The sequence below is a fragment of the Tamandua tetradactyla genome, chromosome 17 (genome assembly GCF_023851605.1).
Source record: "Tamandua tetradactyla isolate mTamTet1 chromosome 17, mTamTet1.pri, whole genome shotgun sequence".
NCBI classification, from domain to species: Eukaryota; Metazoa; Chordata; class Mammalia; order Pilosa; family Myrmecophagidae; genus Tamandua; species Tamandua tetradactyla.
In genome coordinates, this window is record NC_135343.1 from 10301988 (window position 1) to 10327493 (window position 25506).

Here is a 25506-nt window from a genome sequence, read left to right on the forward strand (position 1 = left end):
AATAAAGTATCATGGTCAGGTTCGTGTGTCAACTTGGCCAGGTGGTGGTGCCCAGTTGCTGGCCGGGCAAATGCTGGCCTGTCTGTTGCTATGAGGACATTTCATGGACTTAAATCATGACCACACTGGAGGCATCCACAGCTGATAGCACTTGTAAACAGCTAAGGGGAGTGTCTCCTGCAATGAGTCATGCTTAATCTAATCACCAATAGGCTCTTAAGGAGGATTCAGAAGCGACAATTACTCTTCCTGCTTCAGCCAGCCAGCCTCTCCTGAGAGTTCACTGAGGATCTTCATTGGAAGTGCCAGCTTGTGGCCTGTCCTACAGATCTTGGACTCTTATGGTTGCCAAGCCAGCCTCTCCTGAGAGCTTGCTGAGGACATTCACTGGAGCTGCCAGCTTGTGGTCTGCCCTACAGACCTTGGGTTCTACATCCCCATGGTTACATGAGACACTTTTATAAATTTTATATTTATAGATATTTCCTGCTGATTTTGTTTCTCCAGAGAACCCTAGTTAACACATAAGGTATCAGTGGCTAAGAGATTTTAAATAGAGTTGCAAGGCTATTCTGAGGTTACTCTTATGCAGGCTTCAAACAGACAATACAAATTGCCATGGTATGCCAATCCCAAACCAAAAGTATTCCCAAAAACCTTAAAGAATACCCAGGATTTTATCTGTGACTCTATAAAAGTTTCATTTACTAAGTTTGTTTTTCAGAAATGTGAAATCTTCAGATTGTTCCCATGCCAGATAAGCACTGAAATCCAGAGGCACCAGTCTCTCCAAGAATATCAACTAGTTGCATCCACCTACCTCATAATGTTGACACCCCTTTTAAACATGAAGAAGTTAGAATGGTCATTGCCCAAATACCCCTGAAAAGTGGGAGTAGGACCAAATGAGAGGAAGGAGTTGAAAAGAGCAAAGAAGGTTATAATAGAGAAGATAGGATTTCATAAATGATTGCGACTACCAGATCACTATATTGATATTTCTTGTTAGTCCCTTCTGTATTAGAACTGCTAGAAGGAAATACCTGAAATTGCGGCACTGTAACCAATACTATGCTTTGAAATTTGCTCTATAACTACTTGTAAAACTGTACTTTGAAATTTATCACTTTTCAGCATGTTATATCTCACACAAAAAAACTTTAAAAAGAAAAGTAAAAAAAGAAGTGGTTAGATATTACATCACTAGAAAAGAAACAAAGTAAAAGTAAAATCTCATTTTTTTTCTCCTCCACATCTCACACATGCTATCCAGCAGAAATTGGAGGCTTTTCAATGCTTTAAGGGCTGGGGTCCAATTTCTCAAAAGCATCCAAAAATACTGTGCTAGTTTGAAAGTGTTATGTACCCCCAAAAAGCTACATCCTTTAATCCTCATTCAATATCAAAGGGTTTTCCTTTTGGCTGCTCCAAGATACTGGAGACCAAAAGAGAAATTAATATAATGATTCAGCAGTCATACTCATTTGTTAAATTCTATCTTCTCTATTATAACCTTCTCTTTTGCTCTTTCTTCCAATCTTTAGGGATATTTGAGCAATGGCCAAAATTGTAGAACTGTAATCCATATCAAACTCTGAAATCTGTTCTATAAGTAATTGCTACAGGGTGTTTTGAAATTTATTGCTTTTAGGTGTTCTAAAAGGAATCTCAAATGTAGACATTTGGAGAGCAGTTGTTTCAGAGCTGACAGGGACACAGATGTTTGAAGATGGTTGGAGTGCTGGCAAAGAAAGCAGATGCTTAGACATAAGCAGAGCCCATCCAGTGTCACCATGGGCCTTCCCATGAGATGCTAAGCAAGTCAGAACCCAGAGTTGTGTCCTGAAGGAGCTAAGTGAAGGCCCACAGATGCTTAGACAAGAAACCACTGGCATCAGAAGCTGGAAGCAACAGATCTGGGAACAAGGACAAGCAGGCACCAGCCACATGCCTTCCTAGTCGAGAGAGGCGTTCTGGACAGCATCAGCCTTACTCGAGTGAAGGTAACCTCTTTTTTGGTGCCTTAATTTGGACATTTTCACAGTCTTAGAACTGTAAATCTGTAACATAATAAATTCCCTTCTTAAAAGCTGTTCCATTTCTGTGATATTGCACTTCGGCCGCTTTAGCAAACTTATACAAGTACCCATCAGATACTGGATACAAAACTTCATCTAGCTCCACAATCTTCTACAGTTAAATCCATTTTTTATCAAATGTAATTGACAATTAAAAAAAAACTATCCTTACTTTATAATTTCTGCTTTAATTACTAGTTTCATTTTCTACCCATTTCCTACACTGCTAATATTCATTACTATTTTTATTTGCTTTCTGAAGGGTAAACGTGCTTTTATAGAGCTAGCTTGAAAAGTAACCACAAAGTCTGATGTTGAATTGTTGACCAAAGTCTACAAACATCCCCTTCCAACCCAGCTTCAATAGGCATATAGCTTGCCATCCAGGCCTTTACCCTGAAATCCAAAACCTCCCGTCTCCACTAACTAAAGGGTTAACACACAACAGAGCAGGATGCCCATTTAGACTGGTAAGTGCTAATAACAATCATTAAATACTCTGAATATGGTATCTGTACTACTAAACATAGGCTGCCTTCATGAGAAGACTCTAGGTGGGACTTGAATTTAAAAAGAAACATTTGTAAAATGAAGACTAAGTATCCTTTCCTAGCCCTCTTCTAGTTGAAGCTATACTTTCATTTTGTACTAGCCATCCTAGATCTAAAGCAGGGCTTCTAAATCTCACCTCTATTAACACCTTGAGTTGGATAATTCTATGGGGGGGGGGTATTAAACTTGCCCACCTGGGGAATTCCTGATATTCTCACAAGTATTGGGGACTACCTTTAATAGTCCTGTGCACTTTAGGATGTTTAGCAGCAACCTCTACAAACTAGATGCCAGTAGCGCACACACACCCAGTTATAACAGCCCAAAACCTCTCCTTGTGTTGTCAAATATCCCCAAGGCGGAAAAATCACCCCTGGATGAAGATCACTGATGTAATACCTTTCCTCTCACCTCCCTACAGTACACCAGGTGCGACTGGATTTCCTGCTCTGCTACAAATTTTCTCAGATGAAGACACAATCCCCAACATTTCATAACTCTAATCTAGCCCAAAATAACTCCTCTCTATTCCTGGATGTATATTTGCCTCTTTGCATTTATATTTTTCCTATGTCCCAACTTTTAAAAATAGCTAGGTCCATATATTTATGCTTGAACACCTTACATGTCTACTACACACAAGGAAATCACACCTTTCTCAGGCAAGTAAAGTATGTGATATATTTAAATTTTGAAATGAAAAAAAAAATCAATCAAAACATGCCTAACAGAAAAAATTGAGAAAATTTCAATTAAAACCTTTTTAAAAGCAAGACAAATTTAAATCTACTTTGAAGCTCTTAATTCCTTAAATAAAAGTCTCTTCAAGCCAAGCATTCAGGAAAAACTTCAAGGCACTGAAATTCCCATATTAAAGTTTAAAATGAAACAAACAATTTAGTTCTAAATATCCAAGAGCTTCAGTGTTAACTTCAGGACTTTTAAGAGAGTATTATTTCTTTAGTAAAATGTGGCTTAAAAAAAAGATGGTCCTTGAATAGGGACTGAGATCTTATTGTTTTGTGCAGCTTAGTGTGATGTCCCAGTACATTCCCAAGTAATCTGGGCAGAAAATTAAAAAGTATTGCCAAAGTCCCCCTGAGGGACTGGGGAAAAATGTGGAAATATTAAACTTGCCCACCTGGGGAATTTCTGACATTCTCGCAAGCAGTGGGGACTACCTTTAATAGGCCAAGCCTCGATTTAGGGCTTGTCCTTATGAAACTTGCTCCTGCAAAGAAGAAGCTAAGGTACTTATAATTATGCCCAAGAGTCATCCCCAGAGAACCCCTTTTGTTGCTCACATGTGGCCTCTCTCTCTAAGCCAACTCTACAGGTAAACTCACTGCCCTCTCCCCTACAAGGGACATGCTCTCTCCCACTGGGACCTACCCAGAATTGTAAATCTCCCTGGCAACACCGGACATAAGCCTGGGAGATGAGCCTCACTTTGGTATCAGGGGATTGAGCTAGTCTTCTTGACCAAAAGGAGGAGGAGAAATGAAACAAAACAAACTTTCACTGGCTGAGATATTTCAAGCAGAGTTGTGAGATCATTCTGGAGATTATTCTTACGGATTATATAGATATCCTTTTTAATTTTTTGGCTATAAGAATAGCTAGAACGAAATACCTGAGACTGCTGAACCATCATCCAGTAGCCTGGATTTTTTAAGATGATGGAGTAACTATATAGCTTTTTACAGTGTGACCATGTGATTGTGAAAACCTTGTGACTGACACTCCCTTTATCCAATGTATGGACAGATGAGTAAGAAAATAAAGACAAAAATAAATAAATAGTAGGGAGGGAAAGGGGCACAGAATGGGTTCTGGGTGTTCTTTTTATTTTTATTCTTATTTTTATTTTATTTTTTGAGTAACGAAAATATTCAAAAATTTATGTGGTGATTAATGCACAACTATATGACAACACTATGAACCATTGACTGTACACTTCGGGTGATGATATATGTTATGTGAATATATCTCAATAAAATTGCATTAAAAACTAATAAATGGTTATTTGGCTCCAAGCATATATAAAGATCTCAAAAAATCAATTACTACAGAAATACTTTAATTTTTAAAATAAAGGTATTTTTAAAACTAACAAGATTTAAACTAAAGGTTTTTAAACTCGTAGTAACAGGAAACTTTTTTTTGCATTATGTCAAATCTTCAAACTATTTTGCAAGATAGGCACTACTCAGCTCCATTTTGAAGATAATAAAGGGATATCCAGTCCACTCTTATACATAGAAATAATTAAGACCTGGATTAAAATTTGATTCTTTAGCAGCTACATGATTCTGCACAACAGATTTAACCCCTTGGTTTCCCTACTCTACAAACTGGAAAGAATACATACATCAAAATACTGTTATAGATCCTGGTCATAAGTACCCTGGACAGAGCATCAGACCTGGGACCTGTGAACCCTGCCTCATGACCCAATTAACCATGAAAAAGGTAGACTCAGGCCACCAGCCTCTTGGCTGAAGACTCTGCCTGGGGCTCCCCTGACCAGTCCAAGTCATGGAGTTGAAGAGAATTCCTTTGGGCAGGAGACGTTCTTGCTGTAAGCTGTGGCCCAGCACAACCAGCTCTTCCTGAGGGCTATCTTCAAAAGAGGCGCATGCACCCACTGACCCAAGAAGCTAGGGTATTGCAGTTTCCACAGATGGAGAGGTGGGCCTTCAAAGTGGGTCTCTGAGGAAGGCACACTTGACTTTGGGGTTGGTCCTTCTCTGCTACTGTTTCTCCATCAGCATCCCCTTCTACAACAAATGGCTGACAAAGAGCTTCCATTTCCCCCTCTTCATGACAATACTGCATCTGCTATGATCTTCCTGTTCTCTGCCTTTTCCAGGCACTGGTTCAGTGCTCTAGCCACAGGGCCCACATGGGGCTGAGCTGGATCAACTACCTCAGAAGAGTAGCTCCCACAGCACTGATAACAGTGCTTGATGTGAGCTTGTCCAACTAGAGCTTCTTGTACATCACCATCTTGTTACACATAATGAGCAAATACAAAGCCAACTGCTTCATCTTGATCTCTCTGATCTTCAAGCTGGAGGAGTATGAACAGGGTCCTGGTCCCAGTGGTCCTCTTTATTGCAAAGGGCTTCTTCATGTTCATCTGCAAGTCTACACAGTTAGATGTGGAGGGTTTTGCCTTGGCGGTGCTGGGCACCTAGTTCATTGGTGGCACTCAGTGGACCCTCACCCAGACGCTCCTGCAAAGAGCTGAACCTGGGTTGAAGAACCAAACATTGATACCATGTTCTACTTCCAGCGACTCATGTTCCTGGGGCTCTTCCCTCTCCTCCATATTTGAAGGTCTCCATTTATCCACACCTGAGAAACTCCTCTGTTTCCAGAACCACGCAGGTTCCTAAGAGCCTCTTCCTGGGTGGGATTCTCACCTTTGATTTAGGCTTCTCTAAGTTCCTCCTGGTCTCCAGAACCTCCAGTCTTACTCTCTCCACTGCTGAAACTTTTAAGGAAATCTGTACTCTGATGTTGGCAGCTCATCTTCTGAGTGACCACATCAAGTCTCCTCAATTGGCTGAGTTCCACCCTCTGTTTCTGAGGGATATCCCTGCATGTTGCCCTCAAAGCCCTGCACTCCAGAGGTGATGGTGACCCTAAACCTTTGAAAGGGCTGGGCTCCTTTCTCTGACTGTCTCTCTGTCTCATACACATACACACATACACACACACACACACACACACACACACACACATGCACACAGTAAGGCTTTCAGGAATATCACATCAATTAAGTGGTCACCTAAGTATATTCATTTCAGAAATGATTAATGGAATAATCAGGGTTTTTGTACTACTGTTCAAAATGTGCCATTTTTTAAACTGCCTTCTTTTTTTAGCGAGGCAGACAATCCAGTTTTAAGTAAATCTTGTTCCTTCTGCAGGTTTACAAAGATAGCTCTTCTTCCTTTAACTAATTATGGTAAATATATGCTCCTTCCTAATGGGATAATGACTTAGTTTTGAGGAGTTACCTCTCCCTTATGTGCAATCTTGGAAGAAGAGGAATTTCTGGTGACTAACTCCCAGTGTAGAAGGCAGAAGAATGGGCCTTCCCTCATCCAGTTTTAGCATAGCCAGGGGATAGGACCAGATACTTCCCTTCAAAACATGAGCTGGTAACCCACGGAAGGAAGAACCCCTTGGAGGATGGCCACAGCAGAATGAACCCGGAGGCCCTGAACCAAAAATCTCTCAGCTCCTGCCAGACATTCATGACCCTCCGAGCAACATCTTCCAACAAGTCCCTTTTATTTGCAAGCAAGAACCTGGACTGACATGCTACCCCAGTGGAGAAGGAGAAGGTTTGACTCTTTTAAATCAGGGAATAAACTGAATAAGGAAGTCAGATTGAGTTTCCTTTTCATGCTGACATCTGATTTTTTTAGGGTTTTTAAAAAGCATAAAATTAGCTAAAATTTCTAATCATTGAAAGGTACCAATAATTATTTCCTTTAAATTGAAGTTTTAGGAGTTACATCATCAACAAGGCAACAAGACATTTTCTGGAAAAGTCACCCCTCAGACTCAACTAATAAAAGGACATATCCCACTTGCTTAGAACTCTGTTGGACGATAGAGACTGTAGAAGGACTCCACAGAAACTGAATTGCAGAAAAAGAAAAAGAATCTCCAAGATCAGAGAGAAGATTTCCTTCCTGAACCTTCAGTCCAGACCCCTCCCCATCTCTCAGTCCCATGCAGCTTGGAAAACTCACAGAGGCAACATAGCCCAGGTCCCTTCTGCCGTGGGTACAGGTTACAGAGCCCCTCAGAGCAATGAGTAAGAACCCCATTCATAGTGAAGCACAGGAACTCAAGTCCACAGAGACCCAGGGCAGAACAGAAGCAGCTGAGGAGTGTCTCACACAAAAGGGGGAAAAAAAAAAGAGACAGACCTTGGTAGAACTGTTGAGATATGCACACTCAACCCAGACTCTATTCATTGGATCACCTAAATGCAAAATGGACCTTTCTAGATTGACCCACCTTTCTGTAGTGACCCTATCTGTTTCTTGGGGTAGGACGACCTAACAGGGAAGTAAGTGAAGGCAGAAATGCCCCAGAGGGAAAGAAAAAGAAAAAAAAAAAAAAAAGCAGGGAAAAGAGACTTAATTGCTGTAAAACAGAACAGGTACCAGAACTGAAAAGCATAAAGAAAAGGGGGCACTAAAGTGACAGAGAGAGTTTAAACAAATCATAGGGGCTGGGAAGAAAATTCTGTACAAAAACAAACAGAACAGATCAAGATTGTCAGAGAAGAAATAAAGGAAAGGAAGCTTTCACCTGGTGGTGAAACAACTGCACAAAAACTGCAATCTTAAAAAGTCCATCACATATCCAGCACAAGAATCACATGAAGAAGAGCTTAGAAAATCTGAACAGTTAAACATGGGCTACTATAAAGGTCCAGCTGGACCAAGTGTCAAAGAGAGCCTTAACACAAAGCCAATCAACAACAAAACTACAGGGAAGAGGGAGAAACTGACCTTCAGAGTTAGATGAGCAGAGAAAAGCAAAAAACCACAAGCCATACCAAGAAACAGGAATATATGACTCAATCATGAGAGCAAATTAAAACTTCAGAGGAGGTACAGAATTTGGAACAACTAATCAAAGTAGTTCAAACAAACCTCCTAAATCAATCAAGGAGATGAAGGAAATATGGATAAAGAGCTAAAGGATATTAAGAAGACAATGTATGAGCATAAAGATTATGAAAGTTTAAAAAGAAACACATGCTTATATACGTGCAGAATTTGAAACTAGGTTGAAATTAAACATTTGGAAATGAATAGAGGTGACAGTAGCACATTTGTGAATATAACTAACAGTGCTGAATTCAGGGTGAATGTAGTGGAAAGAGAAGTTTAGAGTAATGTATGTCATCAGAAGGAAAGCTAGAGGTTAAAACATGTGAACGTATAACATAGTGAATCTTGTGAAGGACAATGACCGAGATTAACAGTACAAATATAAAAAAAGTTATTTTGTGAACTGGAACAAATGCACAACACTACTACAGGGAGTTAATAATAGAGTGGTATATGGGGGGAAATGTACCTATTGCAAACTATGGACTACAGTTAACAGTAATCTCACAATATTCTTTCATCAACAGTAAGAAATGTTGTATCAAAACAACATTAATGATAATAGGGACAGATAAGGGGCATGAGATGTTTTGGGTTTTTTTTTTCATGGAATAAATGAAAATGTTCTAAACTCGACTGTGGTGATGAACGACACAAAACACAAATACTGTAAACCACTGTGTACTTTACATGGATCATATGGTATGTGAATATATCTCAACAAAATGATGAAATAAATAAATAAATAACAGAAATTAGGACAAAAGGCACAATAATAGGGATTAAAAATACACTGGTGGCAGGCAGGCCACAGTGGCTCAGCAGGCAGAGTTCTTGTCAGCCATGCCGGAGACCCGGGTTTGACTGCTGGTGCCTGCCCCCCCCAAAAAAAACAGTGGAGGTGTTGCTCAGATGTGGCCTCTCTCTCTCTCTAAGCCCAACTCTGCAAGTGAAATCATTGCCCTCCCCACTACGTGAGATATGACATCTAGGGGTGAAAAACTCTCTGGAGACATTGGAGATGACTCCCAGGGATGAATCTAGACTTGGCACTGTGGGATCAACAATTACATCCTGATCAAAAGGGAGAAAAGAAGTGTAATTAATAAAGTGTCAGTGGCAGAGAGAGTTCAAATAGAGTCAAGAGGCTACTCTGGAGGTTGTTCTTATGTAAGCTTCAGGTAGACCTTGCTACCAATCATAACCTGCCAACCCCCAACCAGGACCATTCCAGCCAGTCCTAAAGAACACCCAGGGCAATACATGATTCCACAAGGGTTCCAGGCACTAGAAACCTACAACCTCCAGATGGGTCTCTGGTTCAGATAAGTCCTGAAACCTAGCCCAGCCTCTCCAGAACATCAGATAGTCCCATCTCCCTACCCCATATTAGTGACAGACACTTCCACTAGCAAAAAATTAGAACTGCCATAGCCCAAACAACCCCAAAGAGAGATATGGAAAGATCAAAGATGATGGTGGACTTATACATAGAAGATAGGACTTAACAAATGAATATGAATGCTGAATCATTAAATTGATATTGTAATCTCCAATATTTTAGAGTAGCTAGAAGTAAAAACCTAAAATTGTGAAATTGTAATCCATGTCAAACTCTGAAATATGTTCTACAACTAATTGTGGTGCTGTGTTTTGAAATTCATAGTTTTGTATATATGTTATCGTTCCAAAAAAAGAAGGAAAAAAAAGTCGATTGTGATGATGAAAAAGTATTTTAAACCCTCTGGCCTCCTATATTCTGGAGCAGCTAGAAGGAAAAATATGAGAGGATTGTATGGTAGCCCATGACAAACACTGGGATCTCACCTGTAACTACATGTTGACGAGTGCTTTGAAAACTATTGCTTTTTTACTTCTTTGTTTTGTATACATGCTATACTATACAATAAAAAAAAGTTAAAGAAAAAATACACTGAAGGCATACAACAGCAGGTTAGAAGAGGAAGAAGAAAAAAATCAGTGTACTAGAAGACAGGACAATCAAAATCATACAGCCAGAAGAACAATTAAAGAAAAGAGAAGAAAGAATTGAGCAACAGCATGATGCATACAACATACATATCATGGGTGTCCCAGAAGGAGACAAGAAAAGAAAAGGGGCAGAAAGAATATCTGAGGAAATAATGGCCGAAAATTTCCCAACTTTTATGAAAGACATAAATATATATTTGTGCCTAAGAAGTGTAATATATTCCAAACAGAGTAAACCCTAATAGACCTACTCTGAGACACATACTAATCAGAATGTCAAAATTCTGAAAGCTGCAAGAGAAAAGCAATGCATCACATACAAGAGAGCCCCCGTAAGACTAGTGCCAATTTCTCACCAGAAATCATGGAGGAGAGAAGGCAGTGGTATAACATATTTAAGGTACTGAAAGACAAAAACTGTCAGTCAAAAATTCTTTATCTGGCAAGAGTATCTTTTAAAAATGAGGGACATTTTAAAATATTCACAGATAGATATTCTCACAAGCAGTGAGGACAACCAAATCAATAGGCTGAGCCCTCAATTTTGGGGTTCACTCATACAAAACTTATTCCTGCTAAGAACAGGCTAAATTTACTTAAAAGTATGCCTGACAGCCACCCCTAGAGAACCTCTTTTATTGCTCAGATGTGGCCTTGACAGTTGAACTCATTGCCCTCCTCACTATGTGGACATGACTCCCAGGGGTGTAAAGCTCTCTGGTAATATGGGACAGGACTCCTCGGATTCATCAGGACCCAACATCAATGGATTGAGAAAGCATTCTTGACAAAAGGGGGAAGAGATAAATGAGACAAAATAAAATTTCAGTGGCTGAGAGACTTCAAACTTAATCAAGAAGATATTCTGGAAGCTATTCTTATGCATTGTATAGATATTCCTTTTTAGTTTATGGTGTATTGGAATGTCTGAACTATTGAGATTAGTCCAGTGGCCTTGATTCCTGAAGATGATTGTATAACCATATAACTTTTACAATGTGAAAAAAAAAAAAATTCACAGATAAAGAGAAGCTGAGAGTTCATTAACAAGAGACCAGCCCTAGAAGAACTACTAAAGGTTCTACTACTACTAAAGGTAGTGCTACTGGCTGAAAAAAAAAAAAAAAGACAGGAGAAAGATTTTCAAGTTTCCAAGATTCTCAAATTTCCAAGGAAGAAGTAAAATTTTCACTATATTACCTGGCAATCCTGCTACTAGGTATGCAATATAAAAAAGAAATAGATTTTAGATTCAGCATCTTAGTAGATACTCATTTTGTGAAAATTACATTTTGATAAGTCTGTATCACCATAATGACATACTTTGTAGGAGAAAACAGAAGGCAAAACAAAGTAGAGCATTTTCTTTAATGCTATAATTACAAATGACAACCACTTGTATTTTTTTAGCTAGAATAAGGTTAGAAAGTAGCTTAGTACAAATATAAAAAAATCAAAAGAACCATATTTGAAAGTCACTGTTGGGGATTGAATCATGTTCCTCAGAAAAGGTATGTTCAGGTCCCACGCCTTGGTCCTGTGGGTGTGAACCCATTTGTAAAGATCTTTAAAGATTTTATAGCTAAGGTGTGACCAAACTGAATGAGGGTGGGCCTTAGTCCAATATGGCTGAAGTCTTCATAAGCAAAAGAAATTGGACACAGAAGTTGAAAAGCCATGGGAAGAGTGAGGAACCAGAAGTCAAAGAAACTCAGAGGAAAGGGAGGACTTCACTTTGTGCGTTGCCATGTGACAAAAATACTAATGACCAAAGATCACTGTCAGTCTGCCCCAGAATGCTACAGTCTTCTGGAAGGAAGCACTGCCTTGATGAGACCCCTGATTTTAGACTCCTCCTAGTCTCAAAACCTTGAGCCAACATATTCCCATTGTTTAAGCTAATCCATTGTATGCATTTGTTTTAGTAGGTGGGAAACTGAAACAGTTACTAGAATAAAATGTTTTAGCTAGAAACATTTTATACTTTTCCTCAAACAGGAATTGCCAAAAATAAATTCATTACACAGAACTATCACTATCTACCAATAATTAACTAATTATTAAGCCACCTTGGATTAGTGATTTCATTAATTTGATTAATTAATCCCCACGGGGGGGAAGAAAGGATTGGATGATCTGTAAAGTCCATTTAAACACTAACATTCTTTGATTAGTAGATATTTTCTTAATCTCAACCAAATGAGTGAGGATCTGAAGACAGATGAAAAAAACTATACTTTATTTATGTATGCATAAGGAAAGAAACCAAATGATTTAGCCACTAGCCATGGCTAAATACTATAGAGAAACTTTAAATATGAAAAATGGTAAGAGGTCACTGGTTCCTAAGTATTAATTTCATCTCCCCCTCCCCTGTCCCCATTTCACTCTGTCACACTATCTTGATGTATACCACATCTGTTATTTCTTCATTTGTCATTTTCCCCACTTGGTTTATCCTCCACTCTAATGTTAGATTCCAACCAAACAGAGGGCAATTTTTTATACCAATCCCTTACAATTTCTCCTTAATACTATTATTAAAATCCAAAACTCAGCACCCTAAAATGAGACTGATTTGTTATTAGATCTGCAAGAAAAGATATTTACTAAACTTCTAGTGGCTATATGGACAGTTTGTCACCTACCCTGGTAATTATACTTAATATTTTTTAACGAATTAAGATATCTACCCTTAATGAAAAGCTATAAAAGAAACAAAACAATTATTTACCTATAAAAAACAAAAGGTTGGCATAAAGTATCAATGTATTATGGAAACTGGCAAATAAGAAAGCCCTCAAACTTTTTTCTAAAATATGCTTATCAATCATATTTACAGATGAAATTTATAAGATTATATGATTAAGTGAGTAACTTCTGTATAGCCAATGATCACACTGATGTGTTATCTAAATATGATGGAACCTACTTAATACATAAATCTAGAACAAAAATGTATGCCTAACTACAGACATCTTACTAGCTAAAAGAAAGACATAAACTATGACTGCAGACAGAGATGCAAGTTAAATTAACTCAGAAAGAGTAAAAAAAGTATGCATTCTAGAGAAAGAGACCTAGATTCAGGCAAAGTTTATTATTCTGCACTGAAAAAAGTTTTAGTTCATCTACAAAATGAAGAAGTTACCTTCTTAGTTGCTGTGTGGATTAAATTAATCAAATGAGATGTTAGAGACAGAAGCATCTAATAGTAACTGACAAACTTTAGATACTGAACAAATCGTTGATCTCTATTCTCATCTGAATGTCAACTTTACAACATCCCTCATACTCCTGCACAAAAATTCTTTCTGAAATGTAGATCTGATAATATTTAAAATTGTTTGACGTATTTCCCAAATAAGCGGAGCAATTTTGTTTGTTTGGTAGATAAAAAAACACTGAAAACAGTGGAATGAAGCAAAAGAGGGATTGAGCTTTCTACAAAAGTATGATGTAAGACATCTGAACATATGTAAGAAAGCAAATGTAGTTATACGTTAACAATCGGTGAATTCAGGTGAAGGATACATTGAGTTTATTGTGTTATTTTTTCCAACTTTCCCCTATTTGAAATATTTTACAATTAAAAATTGAAGGAAAAAAATTGGAGGGGGAAGAGAATGGGAGATGAGATGGTGACAGTAAGAACCGACAACTCTTGAGAGTTTCTGCTGTAAAATGGAGCAGAAAAAAAGGAGTAATCATTGAGGTGGGGAAGCTGGTGGAGCATGGGAATTTATCACGAAAAACTTACGCTATTTCCAGAAAGTGAACTACATAGTTCATTTTGTCTTTCTAAATGCAAGCATTTAAAATATTTTCTTAAGCCAGAATATCACCAGAGCAATATAATTCAACTCACAGCTTATGATAATACAGAAGTAAAAAGAAATAATAATTCAGTAATGCGTAGAAAAGCAAAGGCAGATCCATATCTCATTCCCTATACCAAAATAAATCCTAAATGGATCAAAAATTTAAATGTTTAAAAAATAATAAAAATTTTTGATGGGCGGGCCACAGTGGTTCAGAAGGCAGAGTTCTCACCTGTCATGCTGGAGACCTAGGTTCAATCCTGGTGTCTGCCCATGCAAAAAAAAAAAAAAAAATTTTTTTTTTAAGCAAAGATGGGTAAATATAAACTTAATCCTTAAGAAATGGATAGGAAATAGAAAGATCACCCCAAAGAATCTTCATCTAATCTAGATCTACCTCCATTCTAGAAGACTGTTACAATTATAAATGTTTTTGTTGTTTTAGCAATTTTTTTCAAATATTTCCTTCCTATTGGGGTTCAAAAGCATGGTTTTTACATCCATTTTTGAGTAAGGAAGTTTTCATAAAAAAGACTAACACCTAATTAGTCTTCATTTCAACAGATATTTTTCAAGGCATCTATATTGTGCCAAGCACAGTGCTAGAAATTTTTAAAGTGCACCAGGAAGACTTCACCAAAAGGAGAAGGAGGTAAAGAACACTCTGCCCAGGGGAAGCAGTATCTGCAGAAATAACAGGATCTATGAAGATCTGCAAAGGCAGCACTATTGGCAGAGATGGCAGTATTAGCAAAGGCCTGGCCACAGGAAAGTGGTAGAGTGATGGATGGCCAGAGCTCTAGGTACACAGCAGGAAAAGAGGAGGATGAAGATACAAAGGCATGTTATGGTCAAAAACCCCAGGCCAGGCTAAGAACTTAGACTTCATTCTACAGGCAAGGGCAAGTCATTGCAGATTTTTAAGTAGGAAAGTAACAAGATCAATTCTGTTTTGTTTTTTAAAGATCCATCTTTTTAAAAGGTTCCATGCAGGGTGGGTTAGAATCTAAAATAAACAGACAGGCTTTATCAGAATCACCTGGTGATTTTATGAGAAAACGATTCCTAAGGACTACACTTGAAGATTCTAATTCAGTCTGTCTGGGGCGGGGTCTAGAAATCTACTCTTAATAGGCTTCCCAAGTAATTCTGATGCAGCAGACCCATTCAGAAACAGCCAGATTGACATGAGATTGAAGACAAGGATTTCCCATGCAAGAATACTCTTTCTTTTCTTCTCTATTTTTTTTAAGCCTTCAAATTTCTCCTATTCTTATCAGTATTTCTTCAGCCCAGTGCACACTCAATTACTACCTAATTTGATTTTCCAAGCAAGATGATAAATGACTGGAAGGCAGCCTAAAGGCACTGATTCTAAAAGTTAGTCCTCTACATGACACAAAGGGGCATGAGTCTCCCTGGCAATGTGAGACATGACTCCCAGGAATGAGCCTGGCCCTGGCACTATGGGATTGATAATACTTTAGTGACCAAAAGGGGGGAAAAGAAAAATAACAAAATAAGGTATCAATAGCTAAGAGACTTCAAATAGAGTCAAGAGGCGATTCTGGAGGATACACGCGTGCTAGCTTCAGCTAAATATTGCTAATTTTCATGGTTTGCCAAACACCAACTGACAGCATTCCTGTTAACCCTAAATAATACCCAGGGCTCTATCTGAGATCCTATAAAAACTGCATGCACTAAGTGTACTTTTCAGAAACCTAAAACCTTCAGATGGTTCCTAGGCCAGATAAGTTCTGAAACCCAGAGGGGCCAGCCTCTCCAAGAGCATCAACTAGTTCTACCTCCTAACCCATATTGTTAACACCCCTTTTCAACATACAAAAAAGTAGGAATGGGCATAACCCAAATATGCCTAGTGATTGAAAGAAAGATCTAAGGATAAGGAGAAGCTATAACAGAGAGGTTAGAACTTAACAAATCAGTATGATCAGTGAATCATTATATTGATATTTAGTTTTAATATCATATATCGTGTCTTGGGGCAGCCAGAAGGAAAAGCCTGAAATTGTGGAACTGTAACCCATACTAAACTTTAAAATCTGTTCTACAGCTATTTATTAAGACATACTTTGAAATGTACTGCTTTTTTATATGTATGTTATATTTCATAATAAAAAAATGTTTAAAAAAAAAAAGTAAGTCCTCTTCATAACTGAGTTGCTAAGTGAGAAGACAATACTCATGAAGACTCATGGGTACTTTCCTGACCTTGAGAATGGCTACATCCATAATTTCTAAGGAAATGCAAACAGACACTATAAATCTAAATTTATATTTTTATAAGGTAGAAATTCCTACTTATCAGCATTTTTCTAATACATTATGAGAGTTTAAAGGGACCATTAAAGTAGTGGTCCATGAATAAGGACCATCAGCTAGGAACTTAGGAACTTATTACCTAGGAACTTATAAAAAATGTAAATTCTCAGGCCCCACCCCAGACCTATTGATTTGGAAACTCTGGGAGTAGGGAGAGCTAAGTATGTTTTAACAAGCCCAGATTTTAACAAAATCAGGTAATTCTGATAAAGTTTGGAAACCATGGTCCTAAAACACAGACCTTGAAGTTAAAATGCTAAACACTAATGTTTCAAGAGTTAAGTGCTAAAAAAAAGAGAGAGAGAGAGCGAGAAAGGGCAGGCCACGGTGGCTCAGAAGGCAGAGTTCTCGCCTGCCATGCTGGAGACCCGAGTTCAATTCCAGGTTCCTATCCTACAACCTCCAGATAGGTTCCTAGGCCAAATAAGTCCTGAAACCCAGAAGGGACAGCTTCCCCGAACATCAACTAGTTCAATCCCCAATCCCATATTATTGACAGCCCTTTTCAACATGAAAAAGTTAGAATGAGCTTAGCCCAAATTCCCCTAGATTGGGACAAAGATCAAAGGAGAAGGTGGAGTTACAGCAGAGAAGATAAGATTTAACAAATGAGGATGACTGCTAAATCATTATATTGGTATTTCTTTTAGTCTCCAGTGCCTTGGAGCAGCTAGAAGTAAAAACTTAAAATTGTAGAAGTGTAACCCATATCAAACTCTGAAATCTGCTCTACAACTAATTCTTGCAGTGTGCTTTGAAATTTATTGCTATTTTGTATATATGTTATTTCTCACAATAAAAATGAAAAAAATACTAAAAAAGAGTTAAGTGCTGAATATTTTCATTTATTGAAAATTAAAGTCTATACAAGCCTTAAATATAACTATTCTTTATTAATCACAATATCATATTTATAAGAATGCTCCATTTCACAGAATGGGAGAAAACATTTGCAAATCACATATCTGATAAGGGACTTGTATCCAGAATATATAAATAACTATTATCACACTACTACACAATTAAAAAAGGATAAAAGATCCGAATATCAATTTCTTCAAAGAAGATACACGAATGGTCAACAAATACAGAAAAAGATGTTCGATATGATTAGTCATCACGAAAATACCAATCAAAACCACAATGAATCTAGTCATTCCCAGAAACTTCAGGTATTTATGTGACACCTGAGACTTAGAGTTAGAGCTTTGAAGCTATATAAAGTCAGTATTACCCCATACAGCAACTGTTAAGAACAGCTGAAGGTAGGGGCACGGTGGCCCAGCAGGCAGAGTTCTCCCCTTCCATGCCGCAGAGCCAGGTTCAATCCCAGTGAATGATCACATTAAAAAAAAAAAAATCAGCTGAAAAAGTGTTCAGACTTTGACTAGAGATATGAATGAAGTTGATCTGAATAGAACTAAGGTAAAACAGAATACAGGGTAAAGGGTGATATGGTCCATATTTTAAAAAGTCAAATTGTTTGTGAGAACAAAAGGAGAGATGTTTATTTAGTGTAAAATTTATTTTGGGTAGCCCACCACCTCATTTACTTGGATGGTCAGTTTATTTGAACACCATAAGTACATGGAATCTTGAATAGGACGTGAAATCTCGATGGTTTATACTGATCAGTGTGATGCCCTAATATATCCTGGAGTAATCTGGGCACAGAATAAAAAAGTATTTGCAAAGTCTCCACGAAGGACTGGAGAGAAAGGAGGAACTACTCAACTTCTCCATCTGGGGAATTTCTGATATTCTCGCAAGCAGTGGGGATAATCAAATCAATAGGCTAAGCCCTTGATCTTGGGGTTTGCCCCTATGGAACTTACTCCTACAAAGGAAAAACTAAGCCTGCTTATAATTATGCCTAAGAGTCACCCCCAGAGAACCTCTGTTGTTGCTCAGATGTGGCCTCTCTCTCTAAGCCAACTCAGCAGGTTAACTCACAGCATCCCACCCAACATGCGACATAATTCCCAGGGGGTGTAAACCTCCCTGGCAACGTGGGACAGAAATCCTAGAATGAGCTTGGACTTAACATCAAGAGACTGAGGTAACCTTCTCAACTGAAATGGGGAAGAGAGAAATGAGACAAAATAGTCAGTGGCTGAGAGATTTAAACAGAGTCTACAGGTTATCCCGGAGGTTATTTTTATGCATTATATAGATATCCCTTTTTAATTTATGGAGTATTTGAGTGGGTGGAGGAAAGTACCTGAAACTGCTGAGCTGTGTTCCAGCTTTGATTCTTGAAGATGACTGTATAACGATATAGCTTTTACAGTGTGACTGTGTGATTGTGAAATCCTTGTGGCTGATGCTTCCTTTACCCAGGGTTTAGGCAGACAAGTAAAAAATAAGGAGAAAAAAGAAATAATAATAGGAGGGGATAAAGGTAAAAAATCAGGTAGATTGATATACTGGTGGTCAATGAGAGGGAGGGGTAAAGGGTATGGGATGTATGAGTTTTTTCTTTTTATTTCTTTTTCTGTAGTGATACAAATGTTCTAAAAATGATCACGGTGGTGAATACACACTTATGTGATGATATTGTGAGCCACTGATTGTACACCATGCATGGACTGCATGTGTGTGAAGATTTCTCAATAAAAACAAAACACAATGAGATACCACTTCAAACCTACTATGATGGCTATAACAAAAAAGACAGATAATAAATAGCAAGTTTAACTAGGATATGGAGAACATGGAATCCACATACACTGCCTGTGGGCTGCCACTGCAATAAAAAAGTCTGGCAGTTCCTCAAAATGTTACACATAAAATCACCATTTGATTCAGGAATTCCACTCCTAGGTACATACCCAAGAGAATTGAAAATAAGTGTCCAAATACTTGTACACAAATGTTCATAGCAGCATTATTCAGAATAGCCAAAGGTGGAAACAACCCCGATGAACAAAATGTGGAATATCTATACAAATACATATTATTTGGCCATACAAAGGAATGAAGTACTGATATATGATAACACTTGAAACATATTGTAAGTGAAAGATGTCAGTCACAAAAGACCAAATATTGTATTACTCAATTTATATGAAATATTCAGAACAGTCAACTCTGTAGAGACAGAAAGTAGATTAAGGGTGGCCTAGGGCTGGGGGAGAGACAGGGAGAAGAGGTGATAGCTAAAGAGTATGGGATTTCTTTTCAAGGTGATGAAAATATAGTTAATTGTGGTGATGACAGCATAACTCTGAATATACTAAAAACCACTGAATTGTGTATTTTAAATGGGAGAGCTGTATGATATGTGAATTATATCAAAGTTCTTACAAAAAGAAAAATGAAAGAAGGAAAAGAACAGAGTAGGAAACAAACTGCTTGTTCCTGAGAACTTTTCCATCAAGAATTTAGTAGAAGCAGGTATATATTATTTTGATGTTTTGTTCCTGTTGCCAAACAATGTACTCTGAAACCAAAATCCCTTCTTACTCATTTTCATATAACTCCTGATGTCTTCATCACACATTAGTGATCAGAAATAAGGTGTAATTTCCCAGTCCCTACCTTTCAGAGCTGAGTAGGATCTTCCTGCAAGTGGAAAGGAACTTTGCCCTAAATCGTGGACTGTGCAAGAACGAACTGCTGTTGGGTTTGATGGAGCATAGATGGATGTGGTGTATGTGAAGGCTACTGAATTCAATTTACAATACTTAAATAAAAATTTTTATTATTTTATATTTAAAAAAGTGGTTTCATTAGCAATGTTGAACAATTAGATGGTATAGAAAAGAAAAATTCATATACAGCATTATATGACGGCTGACAGTTTTCTGGGCACCCTCATCCTAATTAAGCCTGGCTTGAATTACAGTAGATTAATTTAGAAATTACCAAAATGTATTCTAAGCGTTGAAATGTCTGATAAAGCAACATTCACATTAGGAGTATATTAATATTTTTAACTATAAAAAGACAAAACAGAAAAGGAATTGGCAATGGACCACCAATAAATTTCAAAATAATTTAGTGTTTCTCATTACCAGCAGCAAGAACATGGGAAACAGGTTTTCAACTATGAGTGAATAGTTGAGGACTTTCTCAAAGGTGCCTCCAGCACCACCGGATAAGGTGAGGAAGCAGCCTGGTTCGACTTACTACTTCTGCAAAAAAACTAAGTCCTTTTTTTGTAATCTCCTCATATATTGGGATTTAATTTAAGATTTCTTGAAGCACCACTTTGATTTTTAAAGGGAAAGGATTCAATATTGATTAAAAACAATAACAACAAAACAGTGGTTCTGCAGTCCTAAAGATTATGCTAAACAAGAGGAACAAGTGAAGTGGAGGGAGGAAAGAGAGCAGGAAGAGACTTCATTTTTACTTTATATACATTTGTTTTACCTGAATATTTTCGCCACTTATTACTACTTAAAAGGGAAACAAGTCACCCCAACGCATATCATAAGAAAGCTCTCAATCTTTTAAACTGTTCTTTTTTGTTTTAAAGCTACAAAACCATTATAAACATGCTCATAGTTACAACCATATTGACTATTCAACTCTAGCCATTTAAAATGCTATTTTTTAAATACGGAAATAAACTTTTATTTTTGCTGAAATACAACTATCAAGACAGCTCAGTATTATGAACTGATAAAAAGCATTACATACAAAAAATTTTAAGAAACCACGGATGGAATGTTTTGGCTTATGATGATTATTTTTTGTTGTTCCATAATGCTGACTACATATAGAAACTAAAAGTAGAGTTGCTTAATGGTAGAACAATAAAATAAATTCTGTGAAAATTCTAAATCATTCTAATAGCTAGAATTCCTTACATATTATAAAACTATTAATAAGGCATTCTGGTGGTTAAGTTTATGTGTCCACTTGGCAGGTTACAGTATCCAGTTGTTTGGTCAAACAAGCCTGGGACTGATTATTACTGTGAGGATAATTCACGGACTTAAATCATCAGTAAACTGATTGTATCTTGGATGATTACATCTACAGTAAACTGAGCAGACTGCCTTCAACAATGAGAGAAGTCTCATCCAATTAGTAGAAGGCTTTAAAAGGAAAAGGGATGCTTTCAGCAGTTAGAACAAAACAATTTCCACCTCTACTTCACGCAGCTGGTGTCTCCTGGGGAATTCATCAAAAACCTTCATTGGAATTCCAAGTTTGTGGCCTGCCCTATGGAATCTGGACTTGCCTATACCCAGAGTCATGTGAGCCAATTCCTATAAAAAATCTCATGTTTACATATTATATATATTACATAATATTTACATATTTACATAATATAAATCTCATATTTATATTTTATATATATAATCTCCTATTGGTTCTGTTTCCCTGACAACACTAACTAATACAAGTATGAATAAGAGTATGAAGTTATGTATTTGCCAACTTCAAATGTGTTCAACTTAATCCTGTCATAGGATTTCCTAGTAGGAGGCAAAACTCCAAAAGCAAAGTCTAATTTCACTGGCTTATTATATAGATTTGCAAGTATTTCTGAATACTACTACTTTTTCCACCTTTTAAAGTTTAAACTTTCTCAAGTAAAACACTAATGTAACATGGATAACAAATTCATAAACAGTATCATCATGAAGAGATTTCTTCGCACTTGCCTTTGTAGTTTTATAGTACATATATTACAAACTGAGTTGTTTGATTTCAAATTGCAAATACTGTCAATGGAATTAAAAATTACCTTTACTGTAGAATTTTTAAATATAAAATGTCCTGACTTAGAATTGGGGGGGAAGAGGGAACAAATACATAGATAAATACAATTTTTTTCCCTCACTAGAGACTTTCAAGAGTTCATTTATGTAGCTATTATAAGTAATTACGTACAGCTATCAATGCCATCTAAAAAGTTATAGTTTCCTTATGAAATAATTTGCTAAAGCTTTCTAAGTTATTATTATTTTAAAGCCAATCAAAACAATTTCAGCTAGAATAAAAATGTTTTTCACAGAAATTCATACAGAAATGCACAGTAAGATTTCACAAGACTGTAAAACATGTTTATTAGACTAATGAAACAATTTTGTTACAGTATTTGATCATTTAAGAATTTTAAGCTTTTAATTTCAAGTTTAGCTAAAATAGCATATTAAAGATTATCACAAACTATAATTTCAACTTCTATCTTCGATAGATTCATTAAGAAACTCAACCCATTAAACACTTTGTTAAATACAACATTTATTGTAAAATGAAACATGAGATCAATTTTCCTTTCAAGAAAAAAACAAAAACACCGCGTGCGTGTGTTCTAGTTTGCTAGCTGCCAGAATGCAATCTACCACAAATAGAATGGATTTTAAAAAGGGGAATTTAATCAGATGTTAGTTTACAGTTCTAAGGCCAAGAAAATGTCCCAATTAAAGCAAGTCTATAGAAACGTCTAATCAAAGGCATTCAGGGAAAGATACCTTGGTTCAAGAAGGCTGATGAAGTTCAGGGTCTCTCTCTCATCTGAGAAGGCACATGGTGAACATAGTCACAGTTTCTCCCTCAGCTGGAAGACACATGGTGAACACAGGATCATCTGCTAGCTTTCTCTCCTGGCTTCCTGTTTCACGAAGCTCCCCGGGAGGCATTTTCCTTCTTCTTCATCTTTCCTTCACTCCATCTCCAAAGTGTTGGCTGATGAACTCTCTGCTTCGTGGTGCTGCAACACTCTCTGCTCTCTCTGCTCTCTCTGAATCTCTTACTCACCAAAATCTCTTTTTTTCAATCAGAACCCATCCAAATGGATGGAGACATGTCGTCACCTAATCCAGCCTAACAACCACTCTTGATTAAATCACATCTCCAGGGAGATGATCTGATTACAGTTTCAAACATACAGTTTTGAATAGGGATTATTCTGCCTTTATGAAATGGGATTTTGGTTAATACATGGCTTTCCTAGGGTACATACATCATTTCAAACCAGCACAGTGTGCATGCATGCATGTTTCTGTACACATACATAAAAATATGGAAGAATATAATCAAATTGTTAATAATGCATACTACAAATAATGGGGTTTGTAGGGTTTTTTTCCTGTTTGCTTACTTATTTAAAATCACTTTTAAGTGACTGATTTATATGAGTTAGGTATGCGAAATATCTAAATTAAGGGAGAGACAAGCAGAAACAAACATTTACAAGAAAAAATAAACAGTAATAGTTTGGGGAAAAGAATGGTACTGTTATTAAGACTATTTTAGGGTTTCCTGTGTTAACCAAGATTGAGTAAGTCTGCTTCAGCCTCTCTCTCCCACTGATATGTGCATTAATATATAAAAAGCAACTAGTTGAGGATTTTGGAAAGTAAATTACAGCAGGTGAACTGAAGAAAGACAAAACTTGAAGAATGACAAGTACAGCACATCCTTTATCTGTTGACTTTGACTTGAGAGTAAGTTAAATCAGTGATCCACAGATTATAAACAGACAGTAAAAACTTCAAGAGAACCCATCTTCCTGGCCAGATGACTCTGACAAAGCTCTGCTTCGATGCAGAAAAGCTGGACAGAAATCCCCTTACCCCTCTCTCTTTTGCCTTAATCCCAGCCCTGTTCCAAGGCCAGTCTCAGTCATGGAACTTCAATGCCACAGAGCAGGCAGTGTGGGCACCTAAAGCCTGAAGAGAAAACCCATCTCTCTCAAAAGAGAAACTGCAAAAAGGGAACACTGTTGTGTGGGGGAATCCCTATTATTTTTCCACACTCTCTTCTCTTTTGCTTTGCCTCAGTAATCCATCATCAACAAGGAGGTCTCAAGAGAAATAAAAAATATAGTTTATTATATATTTATATTATATATATTTTTATATATTTATTATATGTATTTATTAAGGAGGTCTCAAGGGAAATAAAAATATATAACTATATCAAAATACGGAATGAAAATGAAAATGCAAATATCAAAATTTGTGAGAGACAGATAAAGCAGTGATGAGAGGAAAATTTATAGAATATAAGAAGATAATCTAATCTGTCACCTCTAAAAACATAAAAGGAGCAAATTAAAACCAAAGAAAACATAAGGAAGTAAATAATAAAGATAAAAACAGAAATCAAAGAAACTGAAAACAGAAGATAACAGAAATATTAATGAAACATTGGCATACCTCTAGCAAAAGACTGACAAAGAAAAAAGAGAAAGAATACAAATAGCTATTATCAGAAATGAAAGGATAGCACTACAGATCCCGCCAGCATCAAAAAGATAACATACTTACAAGAAATGGACCAATTTTTAAAAAATATACAAGCTAGCACAATGTATCCAATATATTAATAATCTGAATAATTCTATTAAGATTAAGGAATTTGAATTTGTAATTTTAAAATTCCCTAAAAAAAGAACTCTCTAGGCCAATGGTTTAAAAAAAAAATTCTACCAAATGTTTACAGAATTAATACCAGTTCTCCACAATCTTTTCTAGAAAACAGATCCAAAGGGAACATTTCCAAATTTATTTCATAAAGATGGTATTACTCTGATACCAAAACCAACGACAGGATGGAAAAAAAAAATCCTTAACAAATTATTAGCAAACAGAATTCAGCAATATATAAAAAACTATATACCATGACTACATGGGGTTTATTCCACAAGTACAAGACTGGTTCAAAACTCAAATAACTAATGTAATACACCATATTAAAAGACTAAACAAAAAATACCACATGACAATATGAATTGATACAGAAAATACATTTGAAAAAGTGAAAATCCATTTATGGTAAAAACTCCCAGAAATACAGGAATAGAAAGGAACTTCCTCAACTTGATAAAGAACATCAATAGATAAAAACCTACAGTTAATATACTTACTTAATGGTGAAAAACTGAAAAAGACAAGGATATCCACTCTCACCAAATTATTCAACACAGTACTATAAAACACAGTGCCTTATTATAAGGCACGAAAAAGATATTAAAAAGCCTAATTATCAGAATGGAAGAAATGAAACTATCTCTATTTGCAGATGACATGGTTGTTTAGGTAGAAAATACCAAAGAATAAAAAAAATTAATAATTAAAAATATTTTAAAATTCCAACACTCCT

At 36.7% G+C, this 25506-nt stretch overlaps 1 protein-coding gene and 1 pseudogene across 4 annotated transcripts in view; one reads left to right on the forward strand and one right to left on the reverse strand.

The window, feature by feature from the left end:
• SOS1 (SOS Ras/Rac guanine nucleotide exchange factor 1) overlaps positions 1-25506 on the reverse strand; it is a 275229-nt gene that overhangs the window by 145206 nt on the left and 104517 nt on the right. The window lies entirely within an intron of this gene.
• LOC143660723 (solute carrier family 35 member C2 pseudogene) lies at positions 5302-6348 on the forward strand (annotated as a pseudogene).